Genomic DNA, 18,066 nt, shown 5'->3' with positions numbered 1-18,066 from the left:
TTGTAGCCCTCGGAGCTAATTAAAGGCAGTTCTGTGGCAAGAAAATAAGAGTTTATAAAAACCATTTGCTGGGTCTTTGTAATCTGTATTTCTCCCTCCATGAGCAAGATGGAGAAATGTGGGGTTTAACACAAAGGAACCTTGGGAGACGAGCCTACAGGGATGGGCTCCTGGTGCCGTAGAGCCCGGGTGAGGGCAGACCGCGACGTGGAGGGAGGGGGAGAGGGGAGTCGGTGGCTTTCGGCCCAATGTGTGCCCAGAGACAGGAGGCCGCTGGGCAGAGTGGGCTGATCCCTGGTGGACAGGGCTGCAGACGTGCCTTGTCGGCCAGGATCTGCGTGGTGGCCTCAGGGTCTGGGGTCTGAGGCTTTGCTGCGGTTCTGTGGAGAAGCTCTGTCCACACCGCCCGGCCTCCTCTCTCCTGTCCAGTTCTATTCCTGATGCTCCACTTAGAGCCTGTTCCTTCAGGGGGCCTGTCTCCCAAATTCTGTCCCTGGAGGCCCACAGGGCTGCAGCCAACGATTCTGTCCCCAAAGGGATCCAGCCTCTGGGTCCTGCTGTGCTCAGCTCCACGCGGCCCCACGCAGGGTGGTTAACCTGTTCTGAGCCGGGGACCTTTCTGGAGTCTCAGGAAGCCCACAGACTCCTTCCTAGAATCTCATTTTTAAAGGCACAAAAAAAAATCCAAAGAACTGTGAAGGAAACCAAATCTAAGGAAATACAGTTATCAAACTATAAAAAAGCAAGTTTGTGAGCTCATGACCACGGCGTCTGCACTAACACACTGAGTGAAAACACCTCGTGGAGGCACCAGTGACAGCTGTAATACGGCAGTGATAAGCATACCCAGCATTTCAGGATAATCTGTGACAGCCCCGATGAGACCAAAGAATACCTATGATTTCCGTTGGTGACAAAATCACTGTGGAAAAAGATGCTAAATTTTAGTTAGAGGTCGGTAAAAGGAAAGATGTCCTGTGTTTCCCACCCATGTTCACAGACGTCCGAATTCTGTGCAAGCAGGAACTCCAGGTATGCAGCCAGAGTACCTCAGCAGGAGGTGTGGAGCCAGCGTGTCTCGGACATCTCCACCCCTAGAGAGCTTTGAAACACCTGGGTTCCCCACTCCAGAGCGCCTCTCGGTTCACAATGGAGAAGAGGTCTGGGAAGAGGGTGGGGAGGTATTTGATTCCCAGCCTGCAGCACAGGGTGAGGAGGAGACGAGAAGAGGGCAATGCTTAACCCAAAGAGCTGGCATGCTGATGGCAGAATTCCGGGCCCTGAGATGGAAGGCGTGAGAGGGCAAAGGGGCCTCCTGGGGTGCCCTTGCGCCCTCAGCAGTTCTCCATCCTTCCATCCTCCCAGGGCTCTCCCAGGCAGGACGAGGGTATTTATTCTCTCTTGGACAAATGAGAATGCTGAGACCTAATGGCTGTGACTCGGACATACTGTGTCACTGTGGGCAAGTCCCTTCCCCCCTCTGGGCCTCAATTGCCCTGTGTGACAAAGGCAGGCATACCCTGAGTATACCCAAGGCATACCCTGAGGATACCCGAGGCATACCCTGAGGATACCCGAGGGCCCATCCACAGCTCCGTTCTCCTGAATCTGTCCCCTGAGGCCCTTCTCTGCCCCCACAGGAAAAGCACTCCCCCAGGACACTGAGGGAGAGAGGGTAACCCTCAGGGAGGGGACCGCAGGAAATGGGCCTAAACCGCCACATGCAGGATTTAGGGAGCCTTGAGGAGGCAAAGGCTTTCCTTCATTCAGTAATTCCACAAGAGCTTGTCAAGGAGTAGAGTTTGGAGATTCAAGCTTGGGATCTGGAGTCAGATGTCCCAGGTTCAAGTCCCGACTCTGCCCTTCCCTAACTGTGCAGCCTGGGGCAAGTCCCTTTACCTCTCTGTGCCTGTTTCCCCATCTGTAAAATGGGGGCGCTGATCACACCGACCTCGTGGGTCTCTGGAGAGAATTAAGTGAGCAGGGTGCTGGCACAGAGTAAGTGCCCAGTAGATGTCTGCATTCTTTTTTTTCCCTCCTTTTTGAAGAAGATTGGCCCTGAGCTAACATCTGTTGCCAATCTTCCTCCTTTTTTCCCTTTTTCTCCCCAAAGCCCCTGTAGATAGTTGTATGTTATAGTTGTACATCCTTCTAGCTGCTGTATGTGGGACGCTGCCTCAGCATGGCTTGTTGAGTGGTGCGTAGGTCTGCGCCCAGGATCTGAATGGGTGAAACCCGGGCTGCCAAAGTGGAATGCACGAACTTAACCACTACGCCACCAGGCCAGGCCCTGTCTGCATTCTTTTCACGACCGTGAGTCTGGCCTCGTGCAGGGAGCTTGGGTACCAGGGTGACCGGGCCAGGCTCTCGGCTCCTGAAGAGTTTGCGGTCGGGTGTGGCAAGAGATGGCTAAACGGAAAATTACCCTGGGGTGTGACAAATGTAATGGAGGGAAAAATGGGGGCCTAGGAGATCAAAGAGGGGCCCTGGCCCACCTGGGGAAAGAGAGAACAAGTCCCGGAGAAGTGACACTCCAGCTAAGTCTTGCAGGGTGAGGAGGTGACAAAGGGGGACAGGACGTCCCAGGCAGAGGGAACAGCCTGGGCAAAGGTGTGGAGGCAGGAGAGAGTGTGGTGACTCCGGGCAACCCCTGGGATGGCTGGAGGGTGCAGCGCAGGCCGGGTGCTGGAAGATGACTAGGACAGCCGGCCAGTGCGGCCTCGACTGTCTGGCCAAGGTGTCCTCAGCCGTGGTTGGGAAGGAGGCCGGCAGTTCCTCCCCTGGGAGAAATGGAAAGCAGCCTCTCAGGCAGGAGGCAGGCCCGTGTGGAGGCAGGGGGTGGACAAAATGGCCCTGGGCAGGTCTCGCCGGGATGCTCTGACTCAGAGGTCACCGGACAGGGAGGAAGCTGCCCAGACCAGAGGTCAGTCACTGGCCCTGCCTCAGCTCTGGGCAGTGGCCAACAGCAGAGGACTCTCCCGGTTTTAGCACCCCAGGACGGCTGGTCACCTTGAGCCCACGGCAGCCTCCCCTCCCCCGCCACCCCCGGGAGATGCCCCAACTGACCGCCAGCCCTCCCGTGCCCACTATGGCGCTCGCCTGGCGCCACGTCTGCTGGGCCCCTTTGACGGCGGCTCCCGAGGCCGCCCTGTACACACCCGTCTCCCCAGACCACCCTGGCTGTCCAAAGTGCCCCCCAGGCTGGAAGGGCATTCCTGGGAGCCCCCCACCGGCCACAGGGGCTGGGGGGCGTGAGCCGGCCCCACACAGTGGGACTGTGTGTCCAGCCCTCACCCGCACCCACGACGGCGGCCGGCGGCCCCCAGCGGCCCCACTGGTCACATAGAGGGCCCATTGACGCTGCGGCCTTGAGGTGGCCGCATCAAAGCTGAGGCTTGCTGGGTTACCTGAGGGGGTGGGGAGCTTACGGAGGGGAGGGGGGCCCAGAGAGGGATGCCCCTGAACAAGAGGGCCTGAAAACCTGACCTTCCAGAAGGCTCTGAGAGGCAGGGGGAAAGCAGCGTCCTCTGATCCCAGCCTGGCCTCTGAACCAGACCAGACTCCTTGATAGGTGGGGAAACCGAGGCCTGGGCTCAGGGTTCGGGGGGCAGCCAAAACACCAGGTCTTGCTCTCGTCTCCTGGGGTTGCCTCCTCTGCAGACCCTTCCTCAAATCCACCACCCAGAGCGCACCCCACTGGTATTGGGGAGTCTCACCCAATCTTTAAGACTGAGCTCAAACACTCCCTCTGACAGGAGTCTTCCCCAGGACCACCTGCGGCCACCAGGGAGCCCTGGCCTCCTCTGACGTTCCAGTCCCAAGGCTGGCCTTGGTGCCCACCTTAGTGCTGAGTGTCCTGCCTTACTTGTGGAAGTAAAGGGAAGGAAGGAGGGAGGGAGGACTTTAGTTTTCGGTGGATTTGGAGCCCAGGCCCTCCATCAGCAGCCTTGACATAGCACCTCCTGGAGGAAGCCCCCTAGACCCAGGGGGGAGGTGGTAGGCTGGTAATTGTGGGACTGGGGCTGGGGGGAGACTCCAGTCATACCTTGAGAAGTCACAAGGACCAGGAACAGTGGGGCACTGCAGGAGAATGCTGGAGCTGGCAGACAGAGAGCGCCACCTCCTCATGGTATAGATGGGGACACTGAGGTCCAAAGAGGGGCCTGGTCTCGTGTAAGGTTGAATTCAGCATCAGGAAAACCAACTTTTCTCGGCTACCTGGGGACCAACCATCCACCTTACACACAGTTTAGGAGACAGGCAGACCAGGCCTAAGCTGTTTGGTAGCAGGGTGACCCAACGCGGTAATTCGCCTCTTTGAGCCTCAGTTTCCTCCTCTATAAGATAGGGCCAGGAGCACTGACCTCAAGGGTGGTTGCCAAGAGTGAATGTGACCCTGCCCTAAAGCCCTGTGCATGGCTCCTGGTACCTAGTGAGCGCTCACTCGGCACCTTTGGCCTCCTAATGGGCTTGGCCCCCTCAGCTGTGCCTTCCTTTCCATCACTTGCCACTCGGCAGATGTCCCAACGTCTGGTTTTCTCAGTGCTGGGGAGGGGTAAGCACAGGGAAACTGTAGAGGGACTATCGGGCCCCTTGTCAATGGCTCCCAGGGATGGGGGTGGAGAAGAGGGCACTCTTTGGGGAGGAGGCAACATAAAATGTGGTTACAGGCCCAGGCTGCAGCCCAGCGCCGCCATTTCCTCACCGTGTGGCTTTGGACGAAGTGCTTCACCTCTCTGAGCTCAGTTTTCTCATCTTTAAAATGGGAAGAACAAACAGTAGCCACTTCAAAGCTTGTTGAGTGGATTTAATGAGATAATGTATATTATGTGCTTAATACAGGACTTGGTGCAGAGTCAAGCCTTCCATACATGCTGGAAATTATTACTATTTAATGTTCCCCTCCTCCTGGGCGAGAGAGGCTGTCTAACTCTGAGCAGGATGGAGAAGGTGAGAAACACACCCCTCTCCTCTCAAGGCTCAGCTTAATGGCCGCCCCTTCTGGGGAGCCTTCCCTGGTCCTTCCCCTTCTCCCCTCCCAGCGTCGGGAGGGCCCTGCCCCTGCCCTCACTCACCCCTACCCCCCACCTGTTGGGAGGGGTGCTCCAGGGAGCAGGGCAGGCTCACAAAAGCTGCCCAGTGTTTCTTGCTAAATGGATGGAGGAAAGGAAGCATGAATGGATGAACGAATGAATGAATGAACGAATGAACCAACCAACGACTGACCAGCCTCAGAGGTTTCCAGCTTCTCCCCTCACTTCCCCCTTTGCCGTCTGGCTTGTTCTCTGAAACGCTTGCTGGTGAGAGCCCAAGTGCCTGCGTCCAATCGCGTCCCATCGGCGCAGCGGTGTGAAGGTTTAGGTTCCTCTTTGGGGTTTTCTTTTGCGTCTGGGAAAAGTGTTTTTGGCAAAAGGTTCAGACTTACGTGTGGGCGGAAAGAGCGGATGCCCATAACTTATGATTTTCTGGGGTGACCAGAGTCAGCCCCACTCAAAACACCCTCCACTGTGTGACACAGTGACAGAAACTCCACCAGGGGCACTCGGGCCCTTCAGGGCGAAGCGTTGCCCATCTGCGCTTTTTTAAAACGCGAGGTCCTTCTGGTCACGCACACTTGAGCATCAGTGAGTCCGCCTGATCCGTTCACCTCTGTTAAGAGGAGAAAAGTGGCTGGTGTAGAGCAAGCAGAGGGATTAAGGGGAAAGGAAGACTCGGGGTGCTTGAACGGAAGAGGGTGAAGTCAGTGGGGGAGAGGAGAGGTCCATTTTGGTCATGCCCCTGCCCCAAACTCAGCTCGCCTAGGTGCCCAGTGGCTGAGGACCAACACCCCACAGCCCCAAGAAGTGCCCCCACCCTGCGGGTTTCCTTTTAGTCCTCCCTTGGTGAACCTGAGTTCTGCCTCACACACCTCCCCCCACGGAGGAAGCAGAGCAGGAGGCTAGGCCTGCTGGAGCCCTCCCGCAGCTCTGAGCCCCCTCATATCTTAGGAAGATGTGTCAGGTCCAGGATGGTTGGAGTAAGGAGCCCCACGTTAAGGGTGCAGGGGGCCCATGTGGAGAGCTTGGTTCTCCCCTACAGATCAGCCATATTCCTTCCCAAGGGGAAAGAGAATCCACCTCTGAGAAAAAGATCACATTAGAAAAAAGACTGGAAGGAAAACACTAAAATGTAGTAGTTAATGCTACATGGTGCGATTATGGCGGGGAGCCTTTCTTTCCAATTCTTTTGGTGATTGTGTATTTTCCAAATTTTTAAACATTGAACATGTATTACTTATAGATTTAGCGGGGGAAACTTTTTTTTCTTTAAAGAAAAAAGAGGAAGAGGCAGCCCCACCCTCCCAGGAGCAGGTGAGCTGGGCCTCCCGGCAGCCAGCCGGGCTGCAGCCTGGGGTCGGCCTGCGCCCGCCCAGCCAACGCCCTGCAGGCCACCCCTCCTCTCTCTTCCTCTTCCCAAGTCGCTGTGTCTGCCCTCTTCCTCCCCAGCCCTGCCCTACTGTGGAGCAAGGGTCTGCCCTGGGCTGGGCAGAGCTGTGCATACAGCAGGTGCTCAGGAAATGCTCGTGGCCTGCATTGTGGTCCCAAGCAGGAGATGGGTCCCTGGAGAGACAGTTCCCTGGTTTCCCTGGATTCTTACATTCCTGGTGCCCAGGATGGTGAGGTGATGTGGGCAAGCTGGCGCTGCTGATCATTCAGTGGACATTATTGAGCATTGACGGCATGCCAAGCTGCCCTCCTGGAGCGGACATTCTAGTGACATGTGGAAAGAGTTTGCCTCAGGAAAATGCCCCAGTGAGACAGCCAGCACCCCTCTATGCCCTTCTTCTCTATTTAGAATCTTCTGGGATGTCCATAAATGCTCCCATTACCCAATTAAATCCTCATCACAGCTCTGTGTGCTGGGCATCACTACCTCCACTGCGGAGATGAATAAACAGAGTGATGGGGTGACCTGCTAAAGCTCACATTTAAGAGGAAGAAGACAATGAGGAGGGGAGAAGGGAACCAGGTCTGTTGATAACTTACTCTGTGCCAGGCACTGTAGTGGCTGCTTTGCAAGTGTATCTCATTTCACCTAATCTCTACAATAATCCATGTAGCAGGTGGTATCATTATTATCCCCATTTTATAGCTGGGGAAACTGAGGCTTAGCAAAGGGAAGTAACTCACCCAAGGTGATGCAGCTAGTAACTGGCGAAGCCCAGATTCATGCCAGGGTCTGTGTGACATCAAAGCCAGCCCAATAAAACTCTCCCTTCTACCTGGCAGACATCTCTTATTCTTGAGGTCCAGGCTCACCACCTCCATGGAGCCCTCTCTGATTCCTCCAGGCAAGGTGATTCGTATTTTCCTCTATGCAACGAGAGCACCTTCAGGTCCTTCTCAAATACTTCCAGAAGGCTTCCCAGAAAGGGTGGAATCTGAGCTGGGTCTAGAATATGTAGATCTGGGAAGAAGGAACATTGGGGGTCAGGTAGCGTGAATGGCACGTACAGAGGCATGGAAGAAGGACGATGTAGGGAGGGCTTTTTAGAGACCGGAGTCTTGTGGGTCTTGTGGAGAGGCTGAGGGAGAAGAGGCTGAGGAGGAGGCAAGCCTGGCCTGGAGGTTGAACATGGCCTTCAAGGCAGCGGGGGTCCAGGCAGGATCCGAGCCGGGCAGTGATGTGGGGCAGAGAATCCCATGATGCACCAGGCCGCTCTCTGAAATAGGCCAGTGTAGACGTGCGCTTAGAGCTCGTGTATGTGTGTGAACAGAGACCACAGGGGCCCTCCCGCACCCGCTCAGAGCCCTATTTTTATCACTCTCTAGACGTACATCTGAGCAGCCGAAACACACTTGTTCTCAGACACGTCGTAGCGTACTCCGTGGATGGGCACATCTGTGGTCTGACGCGGACAAGGGGATGGTTCAGAGCAGTCAAAATGAGACCTATCCCGGGGAGAATCCCCAGACCAGTGCTGGCCACATGATTTGTAGGGCACAGCGCAGAACGAGACGGCAGGGACCCTTGTCCAAAAATCAATAAGAATTTCAGGACGGCGACCGTAGAACATTAAACCAAGCATGGGGCTCTTCTAAGCAACAAACCCTCTGCCCTGCATGGCTTGCCTGCCTATGAAGCTGGCCCTGCACAGAACAGCCCTAGGCTGGAGGTGCCCTGGGCCTGAAAATAAACCTCTGTCTGCCTTTCTTTCTTTTGTGCTTCATTCCTTTGACTTCTGCAGGCTTCCATTCTTCATGAGTCCACAATTTAAAAAATAATAATAATAAATTAAGCCTTGGGTGAGATCATACCTTAAAGATTCTAGAACCAGCTAGAACATGAGGGACAGCATGAATCCACCCAACATCCCCACCCCACCTGCATTTTATGTTGTAGATCACCTGAAGGATCTAGGAAATTTAAAAACAAACTCTGTAATCCCAACACCTAAAGAAAGCCACTACCACTCGGTACATTTCCATCCAGACTATTTTCCCCCGTGTCTGGTTTTTGCCTCTAGAGGGTCTCTTCCTCCGTGGGTGAGAACATACAGAGACAAAGGACATATCCAGGAACCTCATCAAGAATATTAATAATCTTGATGCACATCAGACAGGATATGTCTAGGAAGAATCTGGAGCAGCGCTGTCCAATAGAACTTTCTGTGGTGATGGAAATGCTCCATGTCTGTGCTGCCCAATACTATAGCCACTCACTGCATGTGAATATTGAGTACTTGAAATGTGCCAGATGAGGTCCACAGATAGTGTAACTGAGGAACTGAAATCTTCAATCTTATTTCACTTTAATTATTTTAATTTAAATAGCCACATGTAGCTAATAGCTACCTTGCTGGACCATGCAGATCGAAGAGTGTATACCCAACTGTTAACCCAGGTCCTCTCTTGGGGTGAGATTATGGAAGTCTTCACTTTCCAACTCCAAATGTTTGAAAAGTCTTATACACAGCAAGCATGGATTGCTTTTGTAGTCAGAAAAAAGCTACTGAAGATTTTAAGTTCTTAATATATTCCATGCTATAGAGGGGAAAGAAACTTTAGATTTTTAAAAGCATGTCACCAGGGAAGATTGATCCTGGCAGGATGAAATCTATTTTTACTTTTCCTATCCACAAACAGAAGGAAGAATGTAGGGTTTAGAATCAGACAGTGTGTGTGGGTTTGTCTCGCAGATCTGCCACTTACTGGCTGTGTGGCCGCTTAACCTCCGTGAACCTCAATTTCCTTATCCGTAAGATGGGGATATTGACGCTACTGACGTCCCCAGGCTGCTGTGGAGCCTGAATCAGACAGTGAAGGTGAGAACGCAGGGGACCAGCGGAGCAATGGAAGTGAGTTACTGACGATGGTTTCTCTAGAGGTGGAACCACTTGTCTGTGTGCTGGGCGTTACTCACCATTTCTTAGAAACCAGGAAATAAGGGGGGCATCTCCCAACGTGTGTTCAGCATATGTTATCAGTTGTCGAGCAGAAATAAAGGGGGCTCTGTGACCAAACACGATCGAGAAGGCTGTATCAGTGTTCACAGAGGGTTTGCTACAGGACTACTCAGAGCCTTTGATACGCTAACAAACACAGGCTTCTCGAAGGGGCTGGAGTGCTGCAGAGCCCACTTTGGGAAAAGCTGCTCTAGGGAGAGCTATTAATCCACTGTGGCTACAGGCGCGCCGTGGGGGCGAGGAATCATCTTTTTAAGGACTAGGAAATTGTATGAGACTTGGAAGGGAAATTTGCTGGATCCTAAATACAAAAGGAAAAGTACAAAATTGGAATTAATAAATGCATAGTTGTCCAGCAAATATAAATTATGACAACTCCACCCTCAGGTATAATATTAGCAGTAAACATTTACATGGCTCTTACTATATGCCAGGCACGAAGTGCTTTACACATCTTAGCTCATGTAATCCTCACAATCCTATAAAACAAATGCTATTATTAAGCCCCTTTTATAGATGAGGAAACTGAAGCCCAGAGGAGTTAAACCACTTGCCCAAGGCCATCCAGCTGGGGTTCAAACCCAGGCAGCCTGCACCTGGAGCCTGTGCACCTCACCACAGCACAGTAGCCGTGGTTAATGGAGGTTTTCCTGGATCAAGGAACATCCTTCGGCTTTCCATCGGCCCCCTTCCTGGGAAGAGCTGGTGGCTCTTCCTCGAGCCCGGCCAATCAGAATCAGCTCTGCCACTCTCAGGCTGAGTGGGTCATTGCCTTCTCCGGGCTTCAATTTCCTCATCTGAGAAATGGGCCAGAAATGGTTCTCCCTCTGGAGGACCAAGAGAGGGGAGGTTCATAAAACACAGTGCATGGGCCACTCAGAAGGCACTTGAGGGGCCGGCCTGGTGGCACAAGCGGTTAAGTGCGCACGCTCCACTGTGGCAGCCCACGGTTCGCCGGTTCGGATCCCTGGCGCGCACCGACGCACTGCTTGGCAAGCCATGCTGTGGCGGCATCCCATATAAAGTGGAGGAAGATGGGCATGGAAGTTAGCCCAGGGCCAGTCTTCCTCGGCAAAAAAAGAGGAAGATTGGCAGATGTTAGCTCAGGGCTGATCTCCTCACAAAAAAAAAAAAAAAAAAAAGAAGGCACTTAACGTGTAGTGGTCCTCTCCTTCACTGGTGCGTAGTTGGGGAAACTGAGGCACGGGTGGCGGGGAGGACATGGCCAAAGTTGAGCTCAGAGAGCACTCCAAGGAGCCAGGCCAAAACCTCAGGGCTGGTCTAGGTCCACACGCAGCACAAGCAAAGGGCTTCTTTCTCATCAGGCAGATGCCCGGGGTACCCTTCTCATACTAGCACTCTGAGCACTCCGGTGGGGGCCTCTCCCTCTGGGCTCCTCTCCCTGGGCCCCACACCTCTCCCAGGGGTCCCTCCCACCTCATGCTGGTTCTGTTCGATCCAGCATCATGCCCCAAACCTACTGCCCTGGGCATCCCACAGAAGTCCCCTAGAATTCCCCTCTGGGGTCCCCCATGTGGGGTGAGGGGCATGCATGCAGACAGGCCTCTGCGCCTGTTCATAGACCCCCATGCCTGCCTGGGGGAACATTCCTTGGCCTTGAGTCACCTCTGAAATTGACTGTGTGCCAGTCCTGGGCTCAGCACTTTCTGTACGCCACTGCTAACTCTCACAATCCCATGAGGTCAGCGTTTTTGTCCCCATTCTGCAGAGGAGGAAGGTGAGGCCTGGGGAAGTGAAGTCACTTGCCTAAGTTCACCTAGTTTATAAGCAGTGGAGGTGGCATTCGAACCCGGGCTCTGCCCACTACTGCTGCAGGGTCCCCCCTGGGCACAGCCCAGTGCAGGAAAGGCAGCTCCTGAATACATGTGCTCCACTGCACACCCCACACTCCCCCTGCACCCCAGGGGCTTTGTTGCTAGGGTGGGAGTTGGGTGGCTGATCCTCCCGTCTGAGCTGGGTCCCTCCCTCAGTCGGGGCCACTTCAGAGGCTGCAACCCAAGGGAGGCACAGGGCTCCAAGCTCAGGAGGGGGCCCACGTTTGGGTTTAATGCTCTGCAGTGGCCATCTTGAAAGTCTCAGTAATTATATCTTTGGACTGGCGCTTTGTAAGTGAAGCCCAATGGGACAGTGGAGACTCCGCAGGAACTTGGGGCCTGGGCTCAGTCCTGCTGCCCCCACTGTGGGCAGGGCCTGGGCATGAGTGCAGCCACGAGGAGGACAGGTGCCTGTGACCCATACCCCAAGTTTTAGGGTGGGGCCCGGGTGTCTGCGAGGGTCTGCACTTGCCCCACAAGTAGCTCCATGTCCAAGGAAGTGCGGCATTAGATAGCAAATACAAAACACCGTGACAGGCCAAGAGAGACTGCAAAAAACGGGAAACGCTTTTTACCTGCTTTTTGAACAGGGGCTTGTATTTTCATTTTGCACGAGGTGCCCCAAATTAGGTACCTGGTCATGCCTGGGGATTGAGGGGAACACGCAGGGCCCCCAAAGATCTGGTGCAGGTGGGAGGGAGCCCCGACCGGCCTTGCCATGTTGCTTTTTTCCAAGTGAGAGGAGGGAGCAAGTGCTCCTCAGGTCTCCTGGGGTGACCCAGGCCTTGCCAGGAAGAGGAGACCCAGTTCGAGAGCTTGGGGACATGGAAGCCCCCCAGTGGCTGCCCTGAGCTCAGCAGTGCTGCCTGGGCTGCTCGGGGGTGCACACCAGCTCAGACTCCCGAGGTGGCCCCACACTGTGAGCGGAGGCTTGCCCTTGGCCAAGTGCAAGATGGGAGCTCGGCTTCTATGCCCCCCTGGCCAGGCCAGACCCCAGGCCAACACCCAGACCCAGAATGGTGGGCTTGAGGTGGTGGGTGGGCTCCTGCTGGCCCCCCTGCCCTTGTGGACAATGGACTGGTGAGGCGGGCACCTGGCCTTGGCTTTTGGACACATCGTGGCGGATGAAAAGCACTAGAAGGCCCTGCTGGGGCCGGCCTGGTGGCGCAAGTGGTTAAGTGCACGCGCTCCGCTGCGGTGGCCCAGGGTTCGCCGGTTCGGATCCCGGGCGCGCACCGATGCACCGCTTATCAGGCCATGCTGTGGCGGCGTCCCATATAAAGTGGAGGAAGATGGGCACAGATGTTAGCCCAGGGCCAGTCTTCCTCTGCAAAAAAGAGGAGGATCAGCATCAGATGTTAGCTCAGGGCTGATCTCCCTCACCAAAATAAAAATAAAAATAAAAAAACTCTGCAAATGAAAAACAAACAAACAAAAAAAAGAAGCCCCTGCTGATGGGAGGAGGCGGGACAACGGCTCAGGCAGAGGCAACCTGGACTCGGGATCAGGCTGTGGTCAAGGCTGGGGCTCAGTTTGTGGCCATTTGGGGGGCTCAGATTAGGGCCTTGTCTGTCTTCTTCACAGCCGAGTCCCAGTGTGAGCTAGTCTGACTCACAGAAGGAGCTGGGTCAGTCCTGCTAGAGGATGAATAAGTAAACACGGTTTGCCCAGGGGAGCCGGCCGGGACCCTGGGAGGATCTGCACTTTCAAATTCGCCAGACCTGAGTTCACTTCTTAGCTTTACCACCTACTCCCTGAGGGAGACACTAACCTCCCTTTCACCCAGCTTCCTCGTCTGTACAATGGGGAGAATAACAGTTCGGAGAACTGAGAGAGTCAAGTGCTTGGTTCTGCCCGCTGCCCACGTGAAATGCTCAGGACGTGAGAATTAACATGATTGTGTGAATAAGCCCCACAGACCTCGGCCTCTTCAAAGATGCTCACGCTATTCACTCTGGCTCTGAGATTTCAGCCTTCAACATTTTTTAAGTGTTTTTCTGTATTTTCTAAGTTTTTTCATTGTGCTCATATTACTTGTATCACAGGGTGGGGGTGTGTCGTGTGAGGGATTCAATTAATGTTATTTATTAACAGTATTGTTGTACATAGACAATAAATAAAAGGAAGCAAATCAGAGTGCCCTCCCCTCAGGCATTCACTGGGGTCCCAGCTTCCTGGAGGCCCTGTCAGCATTTGGGTCCTGTGCCCACCCCCACATGAACCCCTCCCCTGCATGCACCCCTATCCTACGTGCACCCCTGCCCTGCATGTACCCGTCCCCACATGTACCCCTCCCCAACATATACCCCTGGCCAGCACGCACCCCTCTCCCACGTGCACCCCTCCTCAGGTTAAACCAGCACCAGCCCAGGGGTTCTGGGTGGGATCCGTGGGTGTGGTGGGGCCTCTGTCACAAGCTGCCCCAGCTCAGTAACCAAAGTCTGGTCCCACCTCCACCTTAGGCCCCCAGGCCTGTGTGCCCACCGACTCCCACGCTCGCCCCACCCCCACTATGCGTGTGTGAACACACACTCACACAGGCGAACACACGTCAGAGGCTGCACCCACTGGACAGACAACGACTTTTCAGGAACCCTTGCCTGTGGGGACCCAGGGACACCTGGTGTGTGGTCTGAGGGAGGCCGCAGGGGGAAGCTGCTTTGCCCCTACCCAGGCCGGTCCCCGCTTCTCTGGCCAGAAAGTCCCTCCTCTTCCTGGGGGTCCCCAGACACCTGCCACTGCCTCTGTCACTGGGTTGATGCTTCTGGAGGGACGAGGCCTCACAGGAACCCAGGACTGATGGGACAGAGTGGAGGCCCCAGCTCAGAACAAGGTTTTCCAGCTGAGAGAGGCCTCAGAGATGCCTGGAGGGGCCCATCCTCTGACAAGTGGAGAAACTGAGGCCGAGAGGGGGAAAGGCCTGCCCAGGGTCACCCCATGGAGGTGGAGGTGGAGGGGGTGGCCCAGCCTGGTGGAAGCGCCCAGCAGAGAGGGCAGTGAGGAAGGCAGGTCAAACCTCTCTGGGCGTCACTTTCCAAACCCATCATGCGGGGACCACTCAGGGACCTTCCAGCTCCAACAATCTGATCTGCTGGGAGCTCTGGAAGCCTCTGGGGAGCTCCAGGTGAAGTCCACACAGCTCCCTGGCTGCTGGGGGAAAGAGGATGCAAATAGGAAGGGCCCCCAGGGACCTGGGTTAACCCCCTGAGCTCATTTCTGGCCTCTTCTTCCTGTGGGGTCGGTTAAAAAATAGCCTCCCATCTGCCGGGGTGGGGGGGCCAGGCTCCATCTGAGGCTGTGAGGTCCTCCCAGCCCAGCCTGGGACTGAGACCTGCCCACTCCAACCCCCCAAACCAGGCTTGGCTGCTTGTGGCGAGGTGGCTCGTCTGACACAGGCCTTCTTCCTTTGAGTCAGCTCTGAGCGTCACCACTGCTCTGCTCAAGCAGCCGCAAGCCCAGGAGCCTGTCATCTGAGTCCCTGTGCTCCCATTTTACAGATGGAGAGGGTGAGGCTCAGGGACTCCCAGGGCACACGTGGAGTCGGGACAGGGAGCAGGATCTGACTGCCCAGCTTTTAGGCCAAGGCCCTGTCCTTGCTTCCTGGTGATGCTAGGACTACGCCTCCATTGGGGAGCAGGCAGCAGGCATAGTGGGGCAGGGTCTTCGCACCCCCAGATTACAAGGTCCACAGCTCCCCGGGGCAGAATCTACAAGGGTGCAGCCCCTGGAGGGAGAATCAGCCTCACACCGAGTCAGGCCAACCCAGGGTGGAGCCCAGCCGCCCTGTTTCTCTTCTGCCTGACCTTGGCCAAGCCACTTAGTTCTCAGACCCTCAGTGTTCTCATTTGTAGGATGGGAGACAGCCATCCCTACCTCCAAGGGTGACTGTGAGGACACACCGAGAAGAACAGGGCCTGGTACGTGGGGAGCTCGGTCAACAAATTATTAACAAGATGAAGTCTACACGGGCCTGAGAGCACGGGCACCCTCAGATCGTGGTCATCTCAGAGGCCGTTTCCACTGGAACTAGGTGTCTGAGATGGAAACCGTGAGCCTTAGACCATCACGTGGACACATGGCTGATAAATGGGTATTTTCAGCCTGGATGGAACCCGTGAGGCCTTGGAGGTAGATGACGCTTTTCTCCCAAGGAGGGCAAATAATTCTCCTGGTTTCCTGCCTCTCCAGGAGGCTGAGGCTGCTGGTGGGAGTGGGGCTGGAGAGCAGCAGGCAGACGGTGTCGACAGCCTGACAGTGTCCACACTGGGCTCCCGGTCCTGAACGCATCCTAATGGAGGAATCAGGGACGTGGCTAAGACGTCCACACGAGCGTGTTCCCGGCAGTATCTTCATAACCGATCCAGAAACGCCCTAAAGGGCCGAACACAAGGGAACCCTACGGTGGTCCTGCCCGTAGGGCGGGATCTCCACACTCCTACTCACACCACACCCGACCAGCGCAGATCGTCCCCTGCCGTTAGGGGGAGGATTTAATGACGGGGGACATGTGAAATGTTGGGGCGTTTCAAAAGCAAGTTCAAAACAACATGTACTACATGTTCCCAACGCTATAAAAGAAGAGAAGGAAGGAAGGAAAGGAGGTGGGGAAGGGAGAAAAGAAATCAAACCTAGACATATAGTAAGAATACCAGAAGGCTACAGACCAAAATGTTAACAATTGTTCTGGGTGGCAGAATTATGAGTGGTTTAATTTTCTTCTCTATAATTTTATTATTTCCCAGTTTTTCTTTAATGAATGTGTATTATTCTTACAATTAGAAAAAAATGTGTTTTGTTTTAAGAGATGAGGGGGTCAGAGATTGTTCTTTCCCTTTCATAGACTCTAAAACTGAGGCCCAGAGTGGGAAAGATGTTCATTTATTCACTCAACCATTCATTCACTCACTCATTCACTCATTCATTCATCCTCAAATGCTTCTGGAAACCGGAAGCCAGGCTCAGTTCTAAGTTCCATGGCCAAAGAGCTGAAAGTGACCCATCTCTGTCCTCGGGGAGGTCACAGTATGGGGGTAAAGGACACAAGAGCAAATCCTTTCAATTCATTTGGACAAGGGGCCATGGGAGTAGTGAAGAGAGAGGGGCCAAGTCCTCCTGGGAGTGTCAGAAATGGTCTCACAGAGAAGGGAGTTAGGACAGGGCTTTGGCGTACGAGCAAGAGTTCTACAGGCAGAGAATGGAGGAGGGCACTCCTCGCAAAGACACTACGGGCTATTAGAGAGCAAGAATCTGCTGTGAGTGGGGAGTGTGTCAGGAGATCAAGCTAGAATGTTCTGTGAGCCAGGTTCTTCAAGGGCTTTGAATTGCCTGGCTCTGCCACTCAATGGTTGTGTGACTTTAAGCAAGTTACTAAACCTCCTGGGCCTCAGTTTCCTCATCTGAAAAATGGGCAAATGACCTCACTGAGCTACTGCAAAAACTGAGTAAGTTAATCATTGTAATGCACTCAGAACACGGCCTGGTGTATAGAAAGGGCTGTAAAACCATTCGCTTTTATTATTTGCTATTATTTACACTTTATCCTATAGGTATGCTGGAAACCAAAAGGATTGTTAAGACGGAAATTAATGTTAATTCATTCATTTATTTATTTTGCTCATTCAACAGAAATTTACTGAGATCCTGGCATGTATCAAGCACTTTTTTAGGCACTGGGGATAGAGTTGCCAGACAAAATATAGGAACCTAAATTATTTTACTTTAGGTGAAATAATTCATAAGTAAAGGTAATAATTTACCAGACAATGATAAATGTGCAGAAGTATAAATCAAGGAAGAGAGATGTATTAATTTCCCATGGCTGCTATAGCAAATGATCACAGATTCAGCAGCTTAAAATCACACACATTTATTATCCTACTCTTCTGGGGTCAGACGTCCCATGTGGGCTAAGATCAAGGTGTGGCAGGGTTGTTTCTTTCTGGAAGTTCTAGGGGAGAATCCATTCCCCGCCCCGTCCAGCTTCTAAAGGCCGTCCGCTTTCCTTAGCTGGTGGCCCCTTCCTCTGTCTCCACAGCCAGAGACATGGCCAAGTCCTTCTCATGCTACCGTCTCTCTGGTTCTCCGATCGGTTTTCCATACCACATCTCCCTCTGTCTTCTTCTGCCTCCCGCTTCCACTTGTAAGGACTCTTACTATATATTGGGCCCACTCGGATAATCCAGAGTAATCTCTCCATCTCAAAGTCCTTAACCTTCATCATTTCCACAAAGTCCCTTTTGGCATGTAAGGTGACCTACTCACAGGTGTTGGGGGTTGGGATGTGGGCATCTTTGGGGGCCTTTGTTCTGCCACAGGGTCTCAAAGAGGCTTCTCCCACGGGGTGGCAGGGACCTGAATGAGGTGGGGAGCTGAGCCATGCAGACTGAATGTGAAGGCTCTCCAGGCAGAGGGAACAGTATGTGCAAAGGCCCTGCAGTGGGGGTATGATTGGTGCGTGAGGACCCACGAGGAGGCCCGTGTGGAGCAGGATGAAGGAAGAGGAGAGTGGAAGGAGATGAGGACAGAGAGATGGAAGGGGGGATGGTCGTGCAGAACCCCATAGGGCCGATTAGAAAGGGAGAATCGGTGATGCCCCTCCCCACTCCTGGCCTCAACTGCCCCCAACTCCCCCACCCCGAGTACCATCTGTTTTGCTAAGCTGACACCCACTTCAAGAGTACTCACAGCAAAGGCCGAACTCTTCTCAGAAGTATTGCAAGATGAGAAGGAAGAATCCCTTCAACATGAAGCATTCAGGTTAGATGTTCACAAGAACTTCCTGTGTCT

This window comes from Diceros bicornis, chromosome 13 (genome assembly GCF_020826845.1).
Source record: "Diceros bicornis minor isolate mBicDic1 chromosome 13, mDicBic1.mat.cur, whole genome shotgun sequence".
Lineage (NCBI taxonomy): Eukaryota > Metazoa > Chordata > Mammalia > Perissodactyla > Rhinocerotidae > Diceros > Diceros bicornis.
This window is presented reverse-complemented; position numbering follows the sequence as displayed.